Below are 20,551 nucleotides of genomic sequence, written 5' to 3'. Positions count from 1 at the left end.
CTGTGTATGCATGCTTATTCACTTCAGTTGTCTGACTGCGACTCCATGGACCTTAGCTCACCAGGCTCCCCTGTCCATGGGATTCTCCAGGAAGAATACTGGAGTGGATTGCATGCCCTCCTTCAGGGGACGTTCCCCATACAGGTATCGAACTTGCATCTCCTGCATTTCAGGTGGATTCTTTACCATTGAGCCACCAGGTAAGCCCCATTTTGCTTATACTCATTACAAAATATTGGCTGTATTCTTCTTGTTGTACCACACTTCTGTGTAGCTTATTTATACATAGTGGTCTGTACCTCCTTTTCCCCATTGGTAACCACCAGTTTGTTCTCCATATCTGTGAGTCTTTCTTTTCTGTTATATTCACTAGTTGTATCTTTTAGATTCCATGTGTAAATGATGCCATACAGCATTTATCTTGCTTTGTCTGACTCATTTCACTCAGTATAATATCTTCTGAATCCTTCCATGTTGCTACAAATGGCAACATTTTATTCTTTTTTGTGGCTGAGTAGTGTTCCATTATGTATGTATGCACCACATCTTCTTTATCTATCCATCTGTTGATGGACACTTGGGTGGCTTTCTTACCTTAGAATTTGTAAATAATGCTGCCATGGACATTGGGGTGCACACATTTTTGAGTTAGTGTTTTTGGTTTTTTGTATATATACACCAGTGGAATTGCTGGGTCAAAGGACAGTCCTATTTTTAGTTTTTTGGGAGACTTCTATACCATTTTCCACAGTGGCTGTACAAATTTACATTCCCATCAACAATATACAAGGATTCCCATTTCTTCACATTCTCACCAATGTTGTTATTTGTGTTCTTTTCAATGACAGCCATTTTGACAGGTGTGAGCTGGTATCTCATTGTGGTTTTGGTTCATTTCCCTAATGATTAGGGATGCTGAGCATCTTTTCATGTGCCTGTTGCCCTCCTGCATTTCCTGTCTCAAAATAAGTCTATTGAGTTACACTGCCTATATTTTAATCGGGTTGTGTTTTTCATATTGAGTTGTATGAGCAGTTTATTTATATTAAATATTAATCCCTCATCAGTCATATCACTTGCAAATCTTTTCTCCCATTCAATAGCTTGCCTTTTCATTTTATTGATGGTTTTATTTGCCATGCAAAAGCTCTTAAGTTTAATTATGTCTCATTGTTTATTTTGTTTTTGTTTCCTGTGCAATGGAAGATAGATCCCCAAAAATATTGCTGCAATTTATGTCAATGATTTTTCTGCCTGTGCTTCCCTCTAGGAATTTTATAGTACCTGGTCTTACATTTAGGTCTTTAGTTCATTTGATTTTATTTAGCTATATGATGTTAGAGAATGTTATAATTTCATTCTTTTAAATGTAGTTGTCCAGTTTTCCCATCACGATTTATTGAAGACTGTCCTATTCTCATGATATATTCTTATCTCATGATATATTCTTATCTCATGATATATTCTTATCTTATGACAAATAATCTTTGTCATAGATTAATTGACCATAAGTGTGTGGATTTATTTCTGGGCTTTCTGTCCTGTTCTACCTATCAATCTATGATCTGTTTCTGTACCAGTACTATCCTATTTTGTAATACAGTCTGAAGTCAGGGAGCATGATTCCTTCAGCTCTTTTCTTCTTTCTTGAGATTGTTTTGGCTATTCAGGGTCTTAAGTGTTTTCATACAAACTTAACTTTTTGTTCTAGTTCATGAGACGTGTCATCGATATTTTGATAGGGATTGCATTAAATTTACTTATATTCTTTATTATTTTCTTCTATTTTCATTGGTTTTAATTTTTCTCTTATTTTTGTATTTTTTAATGTAATGGCTTAATTTACTGATTTGAGATTTTTTTACTATAATTTTTGTTATAAGTGTCTCCAGGTACTACTTCAGCTTTGTCCCCAAAATTCAGTATATTGTAGTTTCATTTTATTCCATTGCAAAATATTTTATCATTCCCCACTTTGAATCACTAGTTATTTTGAATTATATTTTTTACATCTAAATATTTCAGGGTTTTCCACATTTTTTATACTATCAGTATCTATTTTGACTCCATTGTATCTGGATAAATACTTTTGTTTGATTTGTGTACTTGTTTGTTTTATGAGTCATAGTATGATCTATATTGGTGAATATTCTCTGCATATGTTAAAATAATGTTTGTTCTGTTGCTTTGGGGTCCAATGTTCTATAAATGACATTACAAAAAAGTGTTTGATAGTGCTTTTCTTTTACATCCTCTATATCCTTAATTTTTTTCTATCTTCTTGTTATATTATTAGAAATAAATTTTATAGTCTCTAATTATGATGGTTGGTTTGTCGTCTTCTCCTTTTAGATCTGTCAGTTTCTGTTTCGTGTGTGTGTGTGTGTGTGTGTGTGTGTGTGTGTGTGTGTTTGCATGCTAAATCGCCTCAGTTGTGTCCAACTCTTTGTCATCCTGTGGGCTGTAGACCACCATGTTCCTCTGTTCGTGGGATTTTCCAGGCAAGAATACTGGAGTGGGTTGCCATGCCCTCCTCCAGGGGATCTTCCTGACCCTGGGATCAAACCCACAACTCATGTCTCCTGCATTAGCAGGCAGGTTCTTTACCACTAGTGCCACCTGGGAAGCTGTTCTGTTTCATATATTTTGATAATCTGCAAGTGAATATATGGTTAGGATTGTTATATCTTCTTGACGAATTGATTCCTTTATCAGCAGAAGGCACTAATTTCAGATATTCTGGCAGAAGACACAAGACCTTGGAATCAGAGATAAAACTTTTTATTATTCACAGCACAGGAAATAGTATCAACTCTTCCTTTCCCCTAACTCTTATGAATGCAAGACAAAGTGTAAACTCAGGCAGATGCTGTACCCACAATGGGTTTGTGTTGAGTTGAGAAACCCTGACCTTGGGAAATCCCAATCCTATAAAGAAGGCTGCTAGGAGACCTGCCCAACCTTTTCCCTGGAGGACATTATCTTTATTATCCTAGACAGCAAACAAATCTGCCTTATGCCCTGGAGATGAAGGCAGACACAATTTTTAAAAGGATTATCCATAATAAATGAAATCAAAAGATGTGAGGATATATTAGAGACGCATGGAAAATTGTTTTCCAACTATATCTCATCTTATGCTTGAAGATCTTTCTATATTCTGTTTTGCGTATTATATAGTCACTTGCCTTTCCTTTCAATCAGTATTTGCTTGGTGTATATTTTTCCATATTTTACTTTTAACCTATCAGTATTTTTATGTTTAAGATGGGCTTTATGTGGGAGGCATTTTATCTCAATTTTTTTATCCAGACTGCCATGCTCTACCTTTTAGTTGAGGAGTTTAGGCCATATTTTAAATGTAACTGCTAAATAAATTTAAATCTACTAACTTGTTATTATTTTATATTTATACTATCTCTTCTGTTACTTTTTCCTCTATTTTGTTATTTTTCTGTGGTTTAGGATATATTCTACCTTTAAATTATATTCTCTCACTGCAAATTATATTATTCCATTTCACTTTATTTTACAACTGTATACTTTCACATCTTTCCACTTCCTTACTTCCATCCATTTTGCTATTTTTGTGCTATATTTTGCTTCTATATATGTTAAACAACCCATAATATTTTGCTACTATTTTTTAAGAGATATTTAGCTCTTTAATAAAATAAGAAAAATAACTTACACAATTTAGTTTATATGATTTCTAGGATTAATTATATAAGTTCAAATTTTCATATGTATTCTAATTTTCTTCTGCCTGACATTCACGCTTTAACATTTTTTGTAGTATAGGTATGTTGGCAATGAGTTCTGTAAGCTTTTGTTTGTTTGAAAAAGTCTTTGTCTGTATGGTTACTTTTCTTCTACTTACCTTAAGGTTAATTTACTCTTGTCTTTACACACACACACACCCACACACAGACTAAACCCAAAGCCTGTGTACAATACACTAGTGAAACACTTTTTAAACACTTCATACATAGTGTGGTAGGAGCAGTGGGAGGCATAAAATCGAAGTGTGTAGCAGCATTCTGAAATTGAAATCAGCAGCAGAGTGATCCTAGGTAATGCAATATGGCTTAAAAACCAGGCATCAGTAGTTTTAATTTCCATATAGACTCTGTTAAGAAATGCTACACCAACATTCTTTTGGTATAGAGAATGATATCATGTGGGAAAACATGGACAATGATGGCTCTGACTCAGAAATTGATTAAAAAGACAAATTCTGAATAGAAAGACATTTTAGGAGTACTTTAATGAGTATCATTTGCTAATTTATGTAGATAAAAGATAAATATGGTCAAAATTATGTTTAAATGTCTAAAAACGCTCTTTTATTACATGAAGTTTAAAAGTCTAAGTGATAAGAAGTCATTGTGTCACTTGACTGGCTGAATTTTTTCTTTCTTTTATATACAGAAAATTAGATGGCAATAATAAGCAATGGTATGAGAATCACTAAAATATGATCATTGATAAATGTTTTGTTTATTTGAAATAATTTTAACAATTAGCTTTTAAACTCACTTCTATTTTTTTGTGTGAATTCTTTTTCTTCTAAACTGTTTATTGCAATTTAAAAATGTGTTAATTCCCTCATCATGTAGATATTTATTACAGTTTTTAAATATGTTGTTTAACCTATAATCATCTAGGTATTTTTCCTGTGTAACAAAACAAAATTCCTTCATTAATTCCAACAAACATTAAACAAATCAGAGATCAGCAAAACAGGAAAAAAGAAAGAAAGAGAGTAAGACAGGCTGACATTTGTTCTTTAGAGCAGATTTCATTATTTTGACATTGCTATAGAAATTATATTTATCAATTATTCAAAACATTGATATCAACGTATAAAAATTATAAGAATAGATGATTATGGCTTTAACAGAAAAAGTAACTTCATAGATAAACTTCTGATGTAAGTATCATTGCACTGTGCTCCCAAACTGTGATAAAGACTTTCATGGTCAGGATTGAAACTTTGGACATTATTTATTTTCATTTAGCAATTTGCTCCCTCTTTACCATTTTTTTTTTAAGAAAAAGATTTCTTTCTCTAACTTGTCACAGTTATTCTTTTGATTTTTTTTTATTGCCACTCTTGTCCAGAATTGTGGAGGCGGAAAGGCGGTATTGGAATGGCCTTGTCTATGGAGCCAGGATGGGGAGTTGGTTTCTAATTTCTGTCACTTACCAGCTGAGTGACCTTTGGTAATCACCTAACTTCTCTGTTCTGATTTCTTCAGGTGTAAGATAGGGATTAAGATAATCATTATATCTATAGCTAACATTTATAGAATATTTCTTATTCAAGTAATGTATTAGGAACTTTATACATACCATTCCATATAATCTTCACAAGAAACCTCTGGAGACAATATTATTATTATCTCCATTTTATACTAACAAGGCCACAATAGAGTAAAATGAAATAGCACTTACTATGGATGGAAAGTAGGCACTCAGTATGATATGATAATGATGATAATGTCGAAGATAATGACAAGTGGTAACTGTGACAACAATGACAAATGTAAAACTTCTATGTATTAGCATTATGCCATTATCTTAAATAAATATGCTTTAAACTATTGGACATAGTATCACAGTTTATTTCGTAAATATTTATTGACACCCTTTTATGGCCAGACTCTGAAAAATATAAAGGTATATAGTGCTATTTTCAAGGAGTCTCTAGATTAGCAGAAAAGGGAAAATATGATCAAAAGAGGAAAATATTAAAGGAAGGAATGACGAGGAGCAAAGGAAAGAAAGAAGAAAATAGGAGAAAGTGAAGGAATGATAGAATGAGAAGAGAAAGGAAGGCAGGGTAATCTTATAGGAAATGCAGTTTGCTTTATTTGGATTGCACAATAGGAGGTATAGTCCAGTCTCTAATACATGCCATGCATCAGCGCCCAAGTGCAGAATCAGCTGCTGGGAAGACACATGTAAACACAACAGCGCATTTTTCTTCAGCATGTGTTGTGATGCACACCGCCTGTCAAACCGGAATCTGGTTTTATGCAAAGACAGCGGCCGGATCACGGTTCCTAAGTCAGTGTGCCATCCATTAAAAGAAACACTGTAGCACATGTATGTACCATTGGTATTACGAAATGATGTTAAATTATAGAATCATGTGAGGACAAGATGGGTTTCTTTTTCATTCACGCTGTGATCAGTTTTTCTTTTTTTCTTTTTTCAAGCATGCCTATCTAAGGATTATGGGAGGGTGGAGAAGGATATGGAGAGACAGACAAGTGGGAGGGGAAAGGGGCAGAAACATTATAGTAGTTTCCAGCTGCTTCAAAACTCTTGGAAAGAGGTTTGGTATAAATTATATCAAGAAGATAGGGGTGTTCAATAGCTTTAGATACATTTTTTTCTGCCCATCCAGTTAATATGTCAAAATGTTCTGCTTTGACAGAAAAGCTTTGCCGCATCACAAAGGGGCATCTTAATCCCATCACTCCCTCGTCACCCTCCAAGAAAGGAGCATTATGTAAGCATCTGATTTGCATCAGGGGGCAGCCTTGATTTCAGAGAAAGCTGTTTGCAATTCAATAAGCTTCATGCACTATGTGGCCTTTTATATGATTCCTCACAGTGTGGTTGATCATGATCTAATACTTTTTTTTCCCTTAATGTAGAACACCGAGGCAGTGCTGCAAAATCACTCTTGGTCTCTGAAAGTCAGAGGATATATGAAGGTTGAGAGAGATGAGCCTTGATATTTTATGACCTCTGACCTGGATTAAGACAGTTTGCAAAAGGCACTAGGTTAGGTAAAGGAGAGGCTGAATTGATGGCCTAGAAATAAAGACTGGACAGTGTGAAAAGTGAGGGAGGGAGAAAAATAGAAAGATAAAAAGCGAGAGGAAGAGAGACAGAAAAAGAGAGAAAAAGAGAGAAAACAAAGAAAAAATGGAAGTTGCTTGGGAGACTGGATCACAGGGTAGGAAAAACATTTGCAACCCTTGAAAAGGTCATAAGTTCATATGAAATTCATCAAATGCTCTGCTCATTTCCCTAATTCATTCCTCTTAGCTTTTTGAGTGTTCTGGTTATGCCACAGCATCTTACAAAACCTAAGGTTTTCTTTCCATTTCCCACTTTGAGTAGTTAAATAACAACCATCCTCTTTATCGTCTTTTAAATCTTAATTCTATTTTCAACAGAGCTGAGTTGTTAAACAGTTAATAATTTAGCAATATTTCCTGCTTTGCCTGAATTCCTCTTTGACAGAAAACATTTGAGATAACCTGTGTCTTAATGTGATAGACATGGCTATGGGTCACTAACTTGGACTTTCCAAATGAGATGGCCTTGGTGTTGGAAGCAATCTTAGTACACAGATATTTCTGTGAATGTGATTTATTGAGAGAATATGAATATGAGAATAAAGAAGCAGAAGTAGCAAAAATAACAACTGTCAATAACAAGGACCTCAGAAACAGGGTCCATGGATTTTGTAGCAACCACCACAGAGTCTGGTACATAACATTACACAGAAAAGATGCTCCATGTTATTGTTATTCATCCAAGACCATGAACTGATTGCCCTGGTGAAAACAAGAACAGAACACAATTTCTAATCTCAAATTGCTTCAGGTCAAGCAGAAGTGACACAGGAAATCAGTAGAAGAAACATGAGTATCTCGAACACATTATCCTCACATAACTTTTGTGTTCCTGATTTGTTCAAAATGACATGCAATATTTTGAAGATACAAAGATTATTATATGAAGTGAAGTTTCTTGACACTGACATTTTTTTTTTATGTTTTTTTTTTCATTTATTTTTATTAGTTGGAGGCTAATTACATCATTACAGTAGTTTTTGTCATACACTGAAATGAATTAGCCATGGATTTACATGTATTCCCCATCCCGGTCCCCCCTCCCACCTCCCTCTCCACCCGATCCCTCTGGGTCTTCCCAGTGCACCATGCCCGAGCACTTGTCTCATGCACCCAACCTGGGCTGGTGATCTGTTTCACCCTAGCTAATATACATGTTTCAATGTTGTTCTCTTGAAACATCCCACCCTCGCCTTCTCCCAGAGTCCACAAGTCTGTTCTATACATCTGAGTCTCTTTTTCTGTTTTGCATATAGGGTTATCGTTACCATCTTTCTAAATTCCATATATATGTCGACACTGACATTTTGAGCCAGATAATTTTCTCTGTGATGTAGGCTGTTCTCTTATGTATTGTGGGATGATTAGTAGCATCCTCGACCTCTTATGTGCTAAATGCCAGTAGCAGCCCACCCCCATTTGTAACAACTGAAAATATCCCCTGACATTGTCAAATGTTCCCTGGGGAGACAAAATGTCCTTAGTTGAGAAACACTGCCAGGGAGCATTCAGGTTTTTTGGAGTTTTTTTTCTTCTCAATTACTCTTTGGATTTTTTTCCATTTTATGTTGTATATGTAGTAAATGTGGCAAGTTTATGGACTTCCCCTGAAAACCATTCTGTCCTTTCTCTTGGTAATGGGTGTACACGTCCACTCCATTAAAGACTACCTATACCAGATTCCATTGCAGATTGATGTGCACTTGTGGCAAAGCTTAGTAATGAACTTACGGGGAGTGGTACTTCAAAAGCACTGCGTTAAAATAAAGAGTGAATTCTTTTATATTTTTCCTTTGCCTTTTACTGTGAGCTAGATCACAGAGATGATCTAGCTCCAGCAGTGCAAGAAAGGCAACATCCCGCAGGACAGGAAAACAAGAGGATGGAATAACTTGGTCAGTGACAATTTCCCTGAATTTCTTTGTGGAACAAAACAATGTCAATGCACATTAGTATTTTATACACATGCTCACACACATGTGATCAATGTGCAACATTTTGGTCAGGCAAAACATTTATGAAGAGGGAACATATAAGTAGGTGTCATGTACCTATGAGAATACAGGTATAAAAAGCTATAGGACCTTAATTTAATGGTGTAATTAAGTCTGCCAATGTGACTTCTGGGCCTTAAATGATGAATAAGAGTTTATCAGAAGGATTAATGAACCAATGAAAGACTGTTCTCTAGTTTCACAACTTGAAAGGCTCTCTCCAGAAAGAGCTAGTGGTAGCTCTACAGAAAGCAGCAATGATCAGCCACATCACTGATGGATATTCTCTTTTAGTCAGATCACTTAGCTACACTCCCACCTCACACCAAGAAGACCACCAGACTTCTGGAAGTGACGAGTGCTTTAGTACAGACAACTGACTCACCTGTACCCTGTGTGTTTTGATTAAAAGAACTCTAGGTTTTTGTTTTTTTTTTTCTTTTCTGCATATAGAGTCTGTGAAAAAATACTTGAACAGAATTTAATGGTGCTTTTAATGATTCATCTAAGTGTTCTTCCTCTGTTTTCTAATGATTACAATTATATAGCACATGGATTGCCCTCTCCTCTGAATTGAATGCTGCCTTCTCAAACTGCCAACCAGGAAACAAAGTTACATTTGATTATATACTTATGAAAAACGACATGATGATTCAAATCAGTTTTCTGAAGTTAAACTTACAGTCTCATGAAATCAATATGCATGATGTCAGCTTATTTGCATTACTGAAAAAATTAACTACCTGAAAAAGCAATTGAAACATCCTAACATTACTTTTTTTGGGATGGGGGGGAATTTTTATTCCCTCATACGAGAAAAGGCCATATCACATTTTAAAATTTTTTATTGGAATATGGTTTATTTAAAATGTTTTATTAGTTTCAGGTGTAAGGCAAAGTGAGTCTGTTATACATATATCTGCTCTTTTTAAATTCTTTTCTCATATAGATCATTGCAGAACATTGAATAGAATTCCCTATGCTATACAGTAGGTCCTTATTAGTTATCTATTTTATATATAGTAGTGATTTTATGTCAATCCCAATTGTCTGTCACAATTGTTCAGTTGCCCAGTCGTCTCCAACTTTACGACCCCATGGACTACAGCACTCTAGGTCTCTGTGTCCCTCACCATCTCCCAGAGTTTGCCCAAGTTCATGTTCATTGCATCGATGATGCCATCCAGCCATCTCATCCTCTGACGCCCTCTTCTCCTACTGCCATCAATCTTACCCAGTATCAGGGACTTTTTCAATGAGCTGGCTATTCACATGAGATGACCGAAATACTGAAGCTTCAGTTGTCACAATTACATCTCACTATAAATGAATTCCAACATTCCTTATGCTAAACTAGAGAAATTTCTCACAAAGCCTTATCATGCTTACCTTTTACCAAATTTTTCAAATATAATTATGTTTTCCCAGTAAGCTGTACTCTAAGCTCCTCTTGTACTTGACCTTATATAATATCCTGATGAATCTGGATATCAACTTTTCTTATTTATTTCTTTATTGTACACTACTGGGTCTCTTTAAAAGAAAAAAAAATTGTGAGATGTTTGATTGCCCCCCTCTTTAAAAACATTATTCTCTGTCCTTTTCTCTTGTTTGATAGTTGCAAAAGATACTCTCTTCGTTTAGTCTTCTCTTCTAGCAGCAATTCAATACTGTTCATTTTTTCTTTTCAAGAGGCTATGTACTTCTGTTGAATTCACATTTAACTCTTTCATGGATATTGTAATGAAGCATTTGCACTCCAGAGAGTTTACTTGTAAAAATATATCTAATTTTTTTTTAATTTAATTTAAAAATCTGCCAAGATATCCCATAAGCCCTAATAATGCAATTTTGATGCTAACTATCCAAAATCTAGCACAGAATTCTCAGATTAAAGAAACAGTCCCCATGGAACTCCCCTTATGTCAGCTATCAGCCAAATTTAGGGGTACCCAGGCCCTCTTATACTTCTGATCAACTGGCTACCAGTTTGGAGATTTCCACTAACACCTCAGATTCAGTAATTCATTGAAAAAAATAATTCACAGAATTTAGGAAAATGCTATGTGTTTTTACATATGATTACACTTTTATCATAGCAAATGGATACAAATGTGAACCAGCCAAAGAGAGAGGCACAGGGTGAAGCCTGAGAAGGTCTCAAATGTGAAACTTCTGTACTGAAAGTGGAAAACAAAGTGGTGATAAAGGTATAGGTTGTTTATCTTTGTGATCGCATGGCTGACTGGGAGTTCCAACTTTCTGTTGCTACCCAGCAACTTGAAAGAATATTGTACCACACATGGCTAGCCTGGGAAAAGATCAAAATTCAAAGTACAATTTCTATGGGATGTGTATTGCTTTCAAACTACCGTAAAATTGAAAAATCTAAGTCGAACCATCAGAAGTCAGGGAGTTGAACATTTGAATATTAGACCTTGAAGGGATTTCAGATATTCTCTACTCCTATGTTACTTTTCTTTAGAAACAAATAGGTTAAGAGAATTAAGTGCTTTTCCCAAGGTAGAAAAGAAAATTAACTCTCAAATGGGAATGAAATTTAAATTTCCCAGCTTTTCCCATCATGCACCTTGAGTATTCCTTTGGAGCCTGCCCCAACTCATCATTTAGGGCCCACCCCCTGGAGATTCTCCAGCCTTCCCTCTTCCTTTCTCTATCACTTGGGAGACTTCATGACATTAAACTCTCTTCTTTCCCAGCTGTTTCCCTCTGCCTCTCCCCCTCATCACTGAAACTCCAGTGGGGTAAAAGCTGAACTGCAAATTCTCTTCCCTATACATTCAGATTTCTGCAAACTGCAGGGGCAGAAATGTGCTAATCATTCATTTTTGGCTCTTCTAGGTATCATGATAGCTTAATTCTGTTTCTTAAAATTGTCCTTCTCCATTGGTATGAATGAAGGGGATTTCAGAAAGGAGACACTTGGCTATTCTGTGTACATAGGTAGATTTTTCTGCCACAGAGGGCAGAATCTGAACAAATACAAAGAAACTCTTCTTTGCAGATCAAGTGTGCTGCTTAATGTGATAGAGGAATCAGAATAACAGAAGCGCCTGCTGACTGATCCTCTTATGGTGCATCTCCTATTCTCCTCCCAGGATAACCTTTCTAAAATGCAAACCTTACCTGAAACATGGGGCTGACAATGTGTCAGTGCTCTCCATAGCCTTCAGTCCCCTTAGTTTTGCATGTAATGGCTTCCTTCATCTGGCTTCAGCCTGTCTTCAATCTAATCTCCAGCCTTTCAGCCAATATCCTATTGTACCTCCCCAACCATATGATGCTATTCCAATGCTATTCCATTCCTTCCACATACTGTTCCCTCTGGCCGAAATGCACTCCTGCTAATCCTTCTGGGCCTCTTTAATGCATATGGGTGAATCCTTGAAAAACCAGCCTAAAAATGACCTTTCTTTGAATATTTAATACTCAGATTTGATTAAAGTGCCCCTGTTCCAGTCTCTTTTAACAATCTCTAGAAAGCCCTGAGTTAGCACTTTTCATGCGATAATCTTTATAATGAGTAATCTGTCTTTCTCTCAAATGGATTATGAATTCCCAAAAGGCAAGGACTATGTGTGCTTGATTTTGTATCCTCAGAATGTGGCATATAGCATGAGCTAAATTAAGGTTTGATGAATGAATGAACATGAATGAACAATGTATATCATTGTCATCCCTATCCACCTTCATCTTTCCTAGAGCACATTGGAAAAGGTTTTTAAAATGTGAAATAATATCCACATCAGATTTTGGAGGAATCAGTATCTTCAATAAAATTGTGTGTGTGTGTGTGTGTGTGTGTGTATAAACTCTCTCTCCCTTCCCCTCCTCTTTGCTTTAAATTCCTCAGTGTTCACAAGATGCTATTTCAAAATTACATTTCACATTATGAATTTTTTTCCAAGAGAATATGTTATGATCTTTGTTTCCAATATAAATAGTAGCATTTCAGGGCTGTGGTGAAAGGTAAATGTTAGAAATCTTTATTCTTTGCAGTGCTAAATATTTCAAAAGAACTGAAAGAACGATATCCCCAGCTGCATCCACAATCGCCACAGCCACTATTATATTTTGACAAAACACACATGGAATTTGGCAGTGTCTTTTACAAATATCACAAGATTGTTTTTCCCAACTTAAAGGCCAGTGTTCTCTCCTGGCTTCTGTTGTCAGGGCATTGTCTTCTACCCATAACACATTTCATAATTTACTCAATCTCATACAGTTCACAGAATGTGTAAGCAAAAGTCAAAGTTCATAGCATTGTAAATTCTCCAAAATCAAAGGTAAGCATCTATTGACAAAACTGTGGGACAGCTTACAGGCCTCTTGTGTCCTAAAATTCACCATTGTTACTTAGTCCTCACTTCCACAATTAGAGAGCTCTTTGGTTGGGATTTTATTTAGAAGAATATAAATAATGGATGAGTTAGTTGAAATGAGTAAGGTATTATGTAATATCTAGCTCTTCCAAAAGTGACATTTCAAAAGCAAGAGCTTATACTCATAATTTTTCATGGCATAAAACATTTCTACATGTGCATGGCTTGATTTTTAAAGTATAGACCATAAAACTTGACATTTAATAGTACAGCAGAATGCAGTTATTTGTATCCACTATTCTTGTTTTGCTTACCAGATGTTGGCATCAAAAAAGATTAATGATATTTAAATTGTTTATCTTCAGATTAATATTTATACTGTTTTTTGAAGGTTTGGGCTTCCATTTTTGTATACACACATGTATGTTTTCTGATTTTGCTTCTCTAGTGGACCTCTGGAGTTCCTATAATGATGCTGACAAAATTTACTTAGGCTCTTGTAAAATTAGCACAATGGGAAAAATAAAGTAAGATGCAAATAAGTTGCATGAAACATTCCATGGAATTAATGAGAGCTGAGAAAGAGCGCTAGTTTCCCTCAGGCAGATCTATGGATCCAAGAACTGTTCTATTTTCCTTGATTAATTAAGTAGAATTGAACCATTGTGGGGGGGGGGTGTTGAGGGGAGGGAAGCAGGCTAAAAGTAGGCTCAGTAGTACAATTTTTAGATAGTTAAAATATTAAACTAAAACAACAATAAAAATATTTTATCTGTTAAAATTAAGATCTCAAATTTTAAAATACTGTACCTAATAATCTCTTGGCTTAAATATATGTACAAGCATGATAGCTAAGCAGTAAATGTATCATGCTTATGTAGAATATCCTTGTCTCAGGGAAACTTACCAAAGCAAAATAATACATATTTTTAGACTTCTATTCTGTTTTGCTGTATAGTCTAAAAGAAATGATACAGTTTGCAAGATGAACTCAAAGCTCACTATGAAAGTTTGCAAATTCTAATTACAACCCTGACCCCTGACGCTTGGGACACATCTCTATAAATGACTGGGGATTCATCATTCTCTATTAAATTCATTTTTTCTTGATAACTAAATCATTACTATTTACATAGTCTATTGAACAATTAAGTAATATAAGACTAAGTATGACAGCAATTTATTATTAACATTAATATTATGTTGGTAGAGGTAATGCATTCTCATTTTTTTCCTCATTAGGCCCTTTTGTTTCTCTCTCACTCTTTAAACTCTACTCTGACAACTCAGTTGAATTAAAGGAAGGGAAGAGAATGTGTTCAAAGGATACTTGAACAAAGTCTTTTCCTGTTTATGTTTATGCCTCAAAGGCATTTAGAACAGGCATTGGCTAATTTGCAGAATTTGCAGTAACTTAATTCAAATATCTTATGGATCCTAAGGGTGGGCTCAAAAAAGGCTATAAATGGCAATAAGCAGTAAAACGAGCTCTGTAGTTTACTGTTGGTAGAGTGTTTCGGTAAAAAGTCTCCTCTTCCTGTGAATGTTCTGATGTAAAAGGTTACAGACCACAGTGAAACTGTAGAGGTCAGTGAAGTTAGGGACAGTGAGTTCTGCCAGTGATTTCCTGTGTGGTCTCCAGGAAAGATATTTACACTCTCAGGGTTTCCACCTTTCCATGTATGGAAGAGAAATAATAACACTTAAATATTTCTTAGTGCATTACTGTAATTAATTCTTCTGAAATGCTTTGAAATAAGCATCAAAGAGATTCATTTTTGTGCTTCAGCTTTGATTTTATTTGTCTGTGAGGGAGAATACAGTTTGCATGGAAGGAAAAAATTCTTGATAATAAAAATGGTAAAATTTTATTCATTATATTAAGTTCATTCTACATGATTTCATTAAGATGATTACAGAAACTGGAAAGTTCTTTTCTGATCCATGTGAATGTCCACAGAGATGGGGTCCTCCCTCCTGGAAGTAACAACTACCCCAAACTAAGCTTTTGGGCATTACAAACACAAGATTATATAATGATGTGTCTTTTGGAAGTTTTCAGGTTAAAGGACTTTTCTGCTACCATCGAGGGTTAACAACATTATTCAGTTGACTAAAATGGGTTTGTCAGTTAAGATATTTTCAATACAGAGTAACAACAATAACAAACAAACAAAAAAAACCCATACTGGCTACAAGAGTGGAGGACATGCATTTTCTTTTTCAATGGCAAAGATCAGACATCATAGGTAGTAGTAATCACTTTTCACTAGGTTATGCTATAGAAAGAATTCCAAAATCTCAGTAGTTTGTAGTAAATGTTTCTCTGAAGGAAGCTAGTGCTCTACAAAGTTCTACTTTACCTTCATAAGCAGGCCGAAGGAGCAGCCCCCACCTAGGATATCTCATAGAATAATTCAAAGAAATGGTGGAACTATCTATTGGCTTCTAAAACTTCTTCTAATAAATCACATGCTCTTTTCAGCTCATAGAGAAGGTTGCATGGTAATGACTGATGTTAAGGCAGTGGTAAGTATAGTTCTTAGAAGGATATTCAATGAATATTCTGAAATACTAATGCTACCTGCCACTTGGAATACAGGTCAGATACAGTTTAATCAGGGGCCAACTCCATTTCCCTGAGTCACTACCCTCCCTCATTTACTACCTCATGGTAGTAAACTGATGATCACTCTATGTCTCATGTCCAGAAACTATACATCAAAACAAGAGAATGTCTCCTTTTCTAACCATCATAAAAAAGGTTGGGGTTTCATTTTCATTGGGCCCACTTGAGTCAGATGCTCAACCCAGAAGACATCACTGTGGCCAGGAAAAGTCAAATATTGTCTGAGACCTAGGGTCATGATGAGCCATTGACTAACCCCAACCCTTAGACTAACAGACTGCTCCCTGTATCAGAGTTTAATGTTGATCCTATTCAAACCACACTGTGGCAGGGGCAGAACAAACGCAAGGAGCCAACCCTAGATCTACAGATCCCAATCCATCTGTTTACTGGTTAACTTTCCTGTCACTGCCTCACGAACTTCCATTGCCCTTTCTGCCCTTGAATTCTGTGATATGACCCCATATATGGTACTATTGTAACACCTTAAGTTTAATTTAGTTTGGAAAGGATTTCTATTGCTTGCATCTCAAAATGTCTTACATGGTAAAAAAAAAAAAAAAAAAATTCACAAAAAGTTGTTACATAAAAGAGGATTCAATAAAACTTTTAAAAAAATTAACTTTGGTTTTGAATCCAAATCTTTCACTTCCTAACTATGAGACTTTAAGTAAGTTATTAAATTTGCTAGGCATATTTTCCTATCTTTTAAAAGAGAATAATAGATGTATAAGTCTTTGGGCAAAAATTCAGTGAACTCAGGTACATGTGTAAAGGTCTTGCCTAGTGTAGAGTAATGACTAATTAATGTGAGTTGTTTTATGAAGTGTTATAAGAATTTAGAGATGGTAGAGAGCACAGCTTGAAGGATTAGAAAATCTTTGTGGGGCTTGTGGCATTTAAGCTTGATTTTAACATCTGTAAAGAATTTCCCCATGAGGAATCTTGAGAAGATAATTGATAAGCATCCAAGGCCCACTGACTTGTGTCCAGCAAAGGTGCAGAGGCAGGATATACGAAGTGTGCTCAGAAAATAGGAAATAGGCAAGTAAAGTTCTCATTCAAAACTCACTCCTTATTTCACCTCTGTTTCCATCTGCAAACCTGAAACAGTCCTTTTGCCCATTTCAGCCAGGTTTTTACACCTGTGATCAGGTTAAGCTCCAGCATTCTCCTCCAGTGGCATTTCCTGTCTCTGTGCTCACACTATTCATAAATGATTGCTTATTCAAGCAGGGTATTTTCAATATTTTTACACACACTTTCATGCTGTTATTCATCTTACTTTTACATGAACATTTCATAATTTCTAACATACTCCAGGCATAAATAAATATATACCTTTATTTAAATTGTGCATAATTATACTTTCTGCTGACCTTGGTGTGTGTGTGTGGGGGGGGGGAGGACTTTCCAAATGGAAGTAATTTTATCCCAAAATGAGCAATTAATAATGTATATTATGTATATTACACAGAATAGTCCTCATTTAGAGAATGACACAAAATTCATTTTTTTCTAATTAAATTGTGCTTTGTTCAAAAGTGTGTGCATTATTTATTGCTGGGCCTGATTTCAAGAAGGAAAAATTTAAATACTCTTAGTAATGCAGAACTAGTTTTGGTTTTCTTTACTTGGTTCTGTCCTTATGTTTAACATGAGCTGAAAACATTAGGGAGCTACCTAATTCCACAGACTCCTTCATCATCAAAATATCAAATTCAATGCTTCTGAACTCCCTAATATAGAATATGTCATTTCAGTTGCCTGTTCTCAGAGTCTCCTTTTTTTCTGACCTTTGTAATAAATTTTTTATTTTTCTGTTTGAAATATTGAAATACTTTTCTCATGGCTTGCTAGTGATCTGAAAGGCTTTGAATAGTGAATAAAATATGTTGAGCTTCTAATGAGAAAAACTGGTAACAATTTTTGAAAATAGGCATGATAATGACACATAAAAATAAGGGGAAATAGAGGCAAAACAAACGAAAGAGGTAAATTACTTTGATTCAAAATATTGCATCTGACATTCTTAAGTTGGATTTTTTTGTCACCATTCTTAGTTTATGTGTTTGTGTGCTTATTGGCACATTTTAACCACCATTAAGCATCATTTTATTACAGTTGCTATGTCAGTCAGTGGAGAACAAAGAGAATTTCCAGTCCAATTCTAGTAAAACTGAGAGCAGGACTTTGAAAGGCAGTCCCCAGAGAGAGGGGTATACTTAAGTCTCATCTTTACATAGGTGAATACTTCAGACATTCTTATGCCCTGATAAAAAAACATTCTTGGAGTTATTTTATGCCAAGGAATATCCATTTTTTGTCCTCAGAGTATGACAATTTTGAATAAAAAGCAAAGATTTTTAATCAGACTACTTAGTTACACTATACCAATCTGATATAAAATAATGTCCAGAAATCATTTAAATCCAAATAAACAAGAAGTTCAGGCCACCTGCCCAGTCTTGGAAAATTCTGTTTTGCATTGCAATGACCTCAAGGTTAATTGGTTTTAATCTCAGTTTGGATCCCATCACTAGGAATCACCAAAAACAAAATATCAAAATAAATGGATGTAAAGAAAACTTTTAGTACTGGGCACACTGAATGATCTTTGACTATATAAAGAAATGGAAAACCACAGATTTATGGCATTTTACTTGTTTAGCTTAAGACTGGAATGGGAGAGGGTGATAGCAATGTTTGGTTCCAAATATAAATTTCAATCCCCTTCCAAGAAATAGCTGAAAAAATAAGTAGTCATATACAATGTTAACTTATATTTGTACTTAGCAAACTAAAAGTAATTAAAATATCTACAGGAATCCCAAAATGATATGGTCTTAGGAGAAAAATACTTTTTAATAAAACGTTGTAAAAATCACTACAAGAAAAAAATTAAAAAATAAAATCACTAAAAGAACTCAAAGGTTTACGTATAAAAAAAACATTTTCTTGTCTTAGAGTCCTTTGTTCCTCCACAGAATATTATCGTTATTGTTGCTGCTCCACAGTACAAATGGCTGAGAATACACAGAATCCTCCCCGCCAGGCAGTTTTTCACCTCACCCGGAGCTCTTCTGAACTCCTTTGAAGACAAAATGGGGTACCAGGTAAACAATTGCTCTGTGAATAGTCATGCGCTAGGCATGTGTCACTTGCTTTGCTTCATGGTAGGTCACTGCTAGGTATTTCCTGAAAGCCATCTTGAAGCAAGTTCTATTTATACTGTGATTTTGCCTCCAGACAGCTCTTGTGATGATTTTAAGAATTTCAGTTTTACAGTCAAGTAAATATCCCCTTAAGCATATAATTATTTTAGTAGTCAGTTTGTACTTGTTTGCATATTTTTTTTCCTTATTGAATTGGTCAGTTTTGCAAATGCTGCCCTAGAAATAGATACACCATAGTTTTGAATATAGGTAAAAGTAAATTCTTTGGTTGGATGTCCAGAAAACTTATTGTGGATGTCTAACACTTAATTGTCAGCAGCACTGAAAACTCATTTCGTGGGGGAAACTCCCATTATAGCAACCTCTCCACTCCTGTTTTGTGAGGAGTTGCTTAGAAGAATCATTTCTTGGACATCTTATGGTGCATGTTTTTCCCTTTCAACAGGTTACCTTTTTCCCTGGAACTCATCCAAGCTCTTTCCTACCCACTCACAGTAATACTATGCATCCCCCTCCACCCCACTGTCTGGCATTTCACTACTCAGAGAAAGCTTAATGCCATCTGCAAACTGGGAAATTCAATTTAGAGAAGCTGAGAAAATGTGAAATATAATTGATCTTAGCATATTTCCAGTAGAACCCAGCTCTTAACCATTTTATATCTATTTGAATAAATGCTGTGGAAAACTGAATTAATACAGCTCTTGTGTTTACTTGTTTTTTTTACATTACAGCATCAAGCTTTATGCATTTTGAATTGCTTAGTTTTTCAAAATAATTTCAGTATATTTAATTCTTTTATTCCATATGTTAAAGACTTATTATGAGCTAGGATCAACGTTAAATGTTCTATTTTAACCCTACAACAACCACGGAGGTAACTATTAACTATATTTTACTATATTAACTAGGTAGCTATTTAACTATATTTTACTATTGAGGAAGTAGCTTAGAAATACTCTTGTTTCTTCCCCTGGTACACAAAGCTAATAAAAGAGATACAGCAGCAATATAAATCAGTTTCCTGAGTACTTATCAATTACAAATTAGCATGACTGTAAGTACATTTTGAAATCAGTTCATCTAAAGTAGTCTTTTCAAATATTTTAGCAGTGAAATATTTTTTTTAAAAAATAAATCTAATGCAAAGGAGACTGACTGCATTTTATCATGTAATATTTATTCTTCTTTTGACAATAATAATGCATATACATTGTAAACATTCAAATAGCAGGGAAACACATAACATAGAAACCAGTGAAGATTCTCTTTGACAACCATAAAACTTTCTGATAGTAATTTAGGTGATTGCTGAGGTCCGATCAGCCTTGACATTCAATTTATTTTTGAAATTTACTCGGTTGTTTAGGAATAGAACATCTTGACACTTACAGACCAGCAGGAGGGTATGACCTTGTGTGTGTGTGGGTGTGTGTGTGCGCACGCGCATGTGTGTGTATACAGGCATACATACCAGTCACAAAAACAAAAAATCAGCACCACTATAGCCATCTTAATCAAGGACACA

At 35.1% G+C, this 20,551-nt stretch overlaps 1 long non-coding RNA gene across 2 annotated transcripts in view; it reads left to right on the top strand.

The window, feature by feature from the left end:
* LOC110144427 (uncharacterized) overlaps positions 1 to 19,661 on the top strand; it is a 42,833-nt gene extending 23,172 nt beyond the window's left edge. The window contains exons 2-4 of one of the 2 annotated variants that reach the window (XR_002315887.2): positions 5,125 to 5,226; positions 18,835 to 18,963; positions 19,469 to 19,661. This is a non-coding gene — a long non-coding RNA (uncharacterized lncRNA). The remainder of the gene's footprint in view (positions 1 to 5,124; positions 5,227 to 18,834; positions 18,964 to 19,468) is intronic. The other variant, XR_002315888.2, reaches the window with a different exon arrangement.
* The last annotated feature ends 890 nt before the right edge of the window (positions 19,662 to 20,551 follow it).

This window comes from Odocoileus virginianus, chromosome 24, assembly GCF_023699985.2.
Source record: "Odocoileus virginianus isolate 20LAN1187 ecotype Illinois chromosome 24, Ovbor_1.2, whole genome shotgun sequence".
NCBI lineage: Eukaryota > Metazoa > Chordata > Mammalia > Artiodactyla > Cervidae > Odocoileus > Odocoileus virginianus.
The sequence above is the reverse complement of the archived record's forward strand: the minus strand, read 5'-3'. Positions and strand labels throughout refer to the sequence as shown.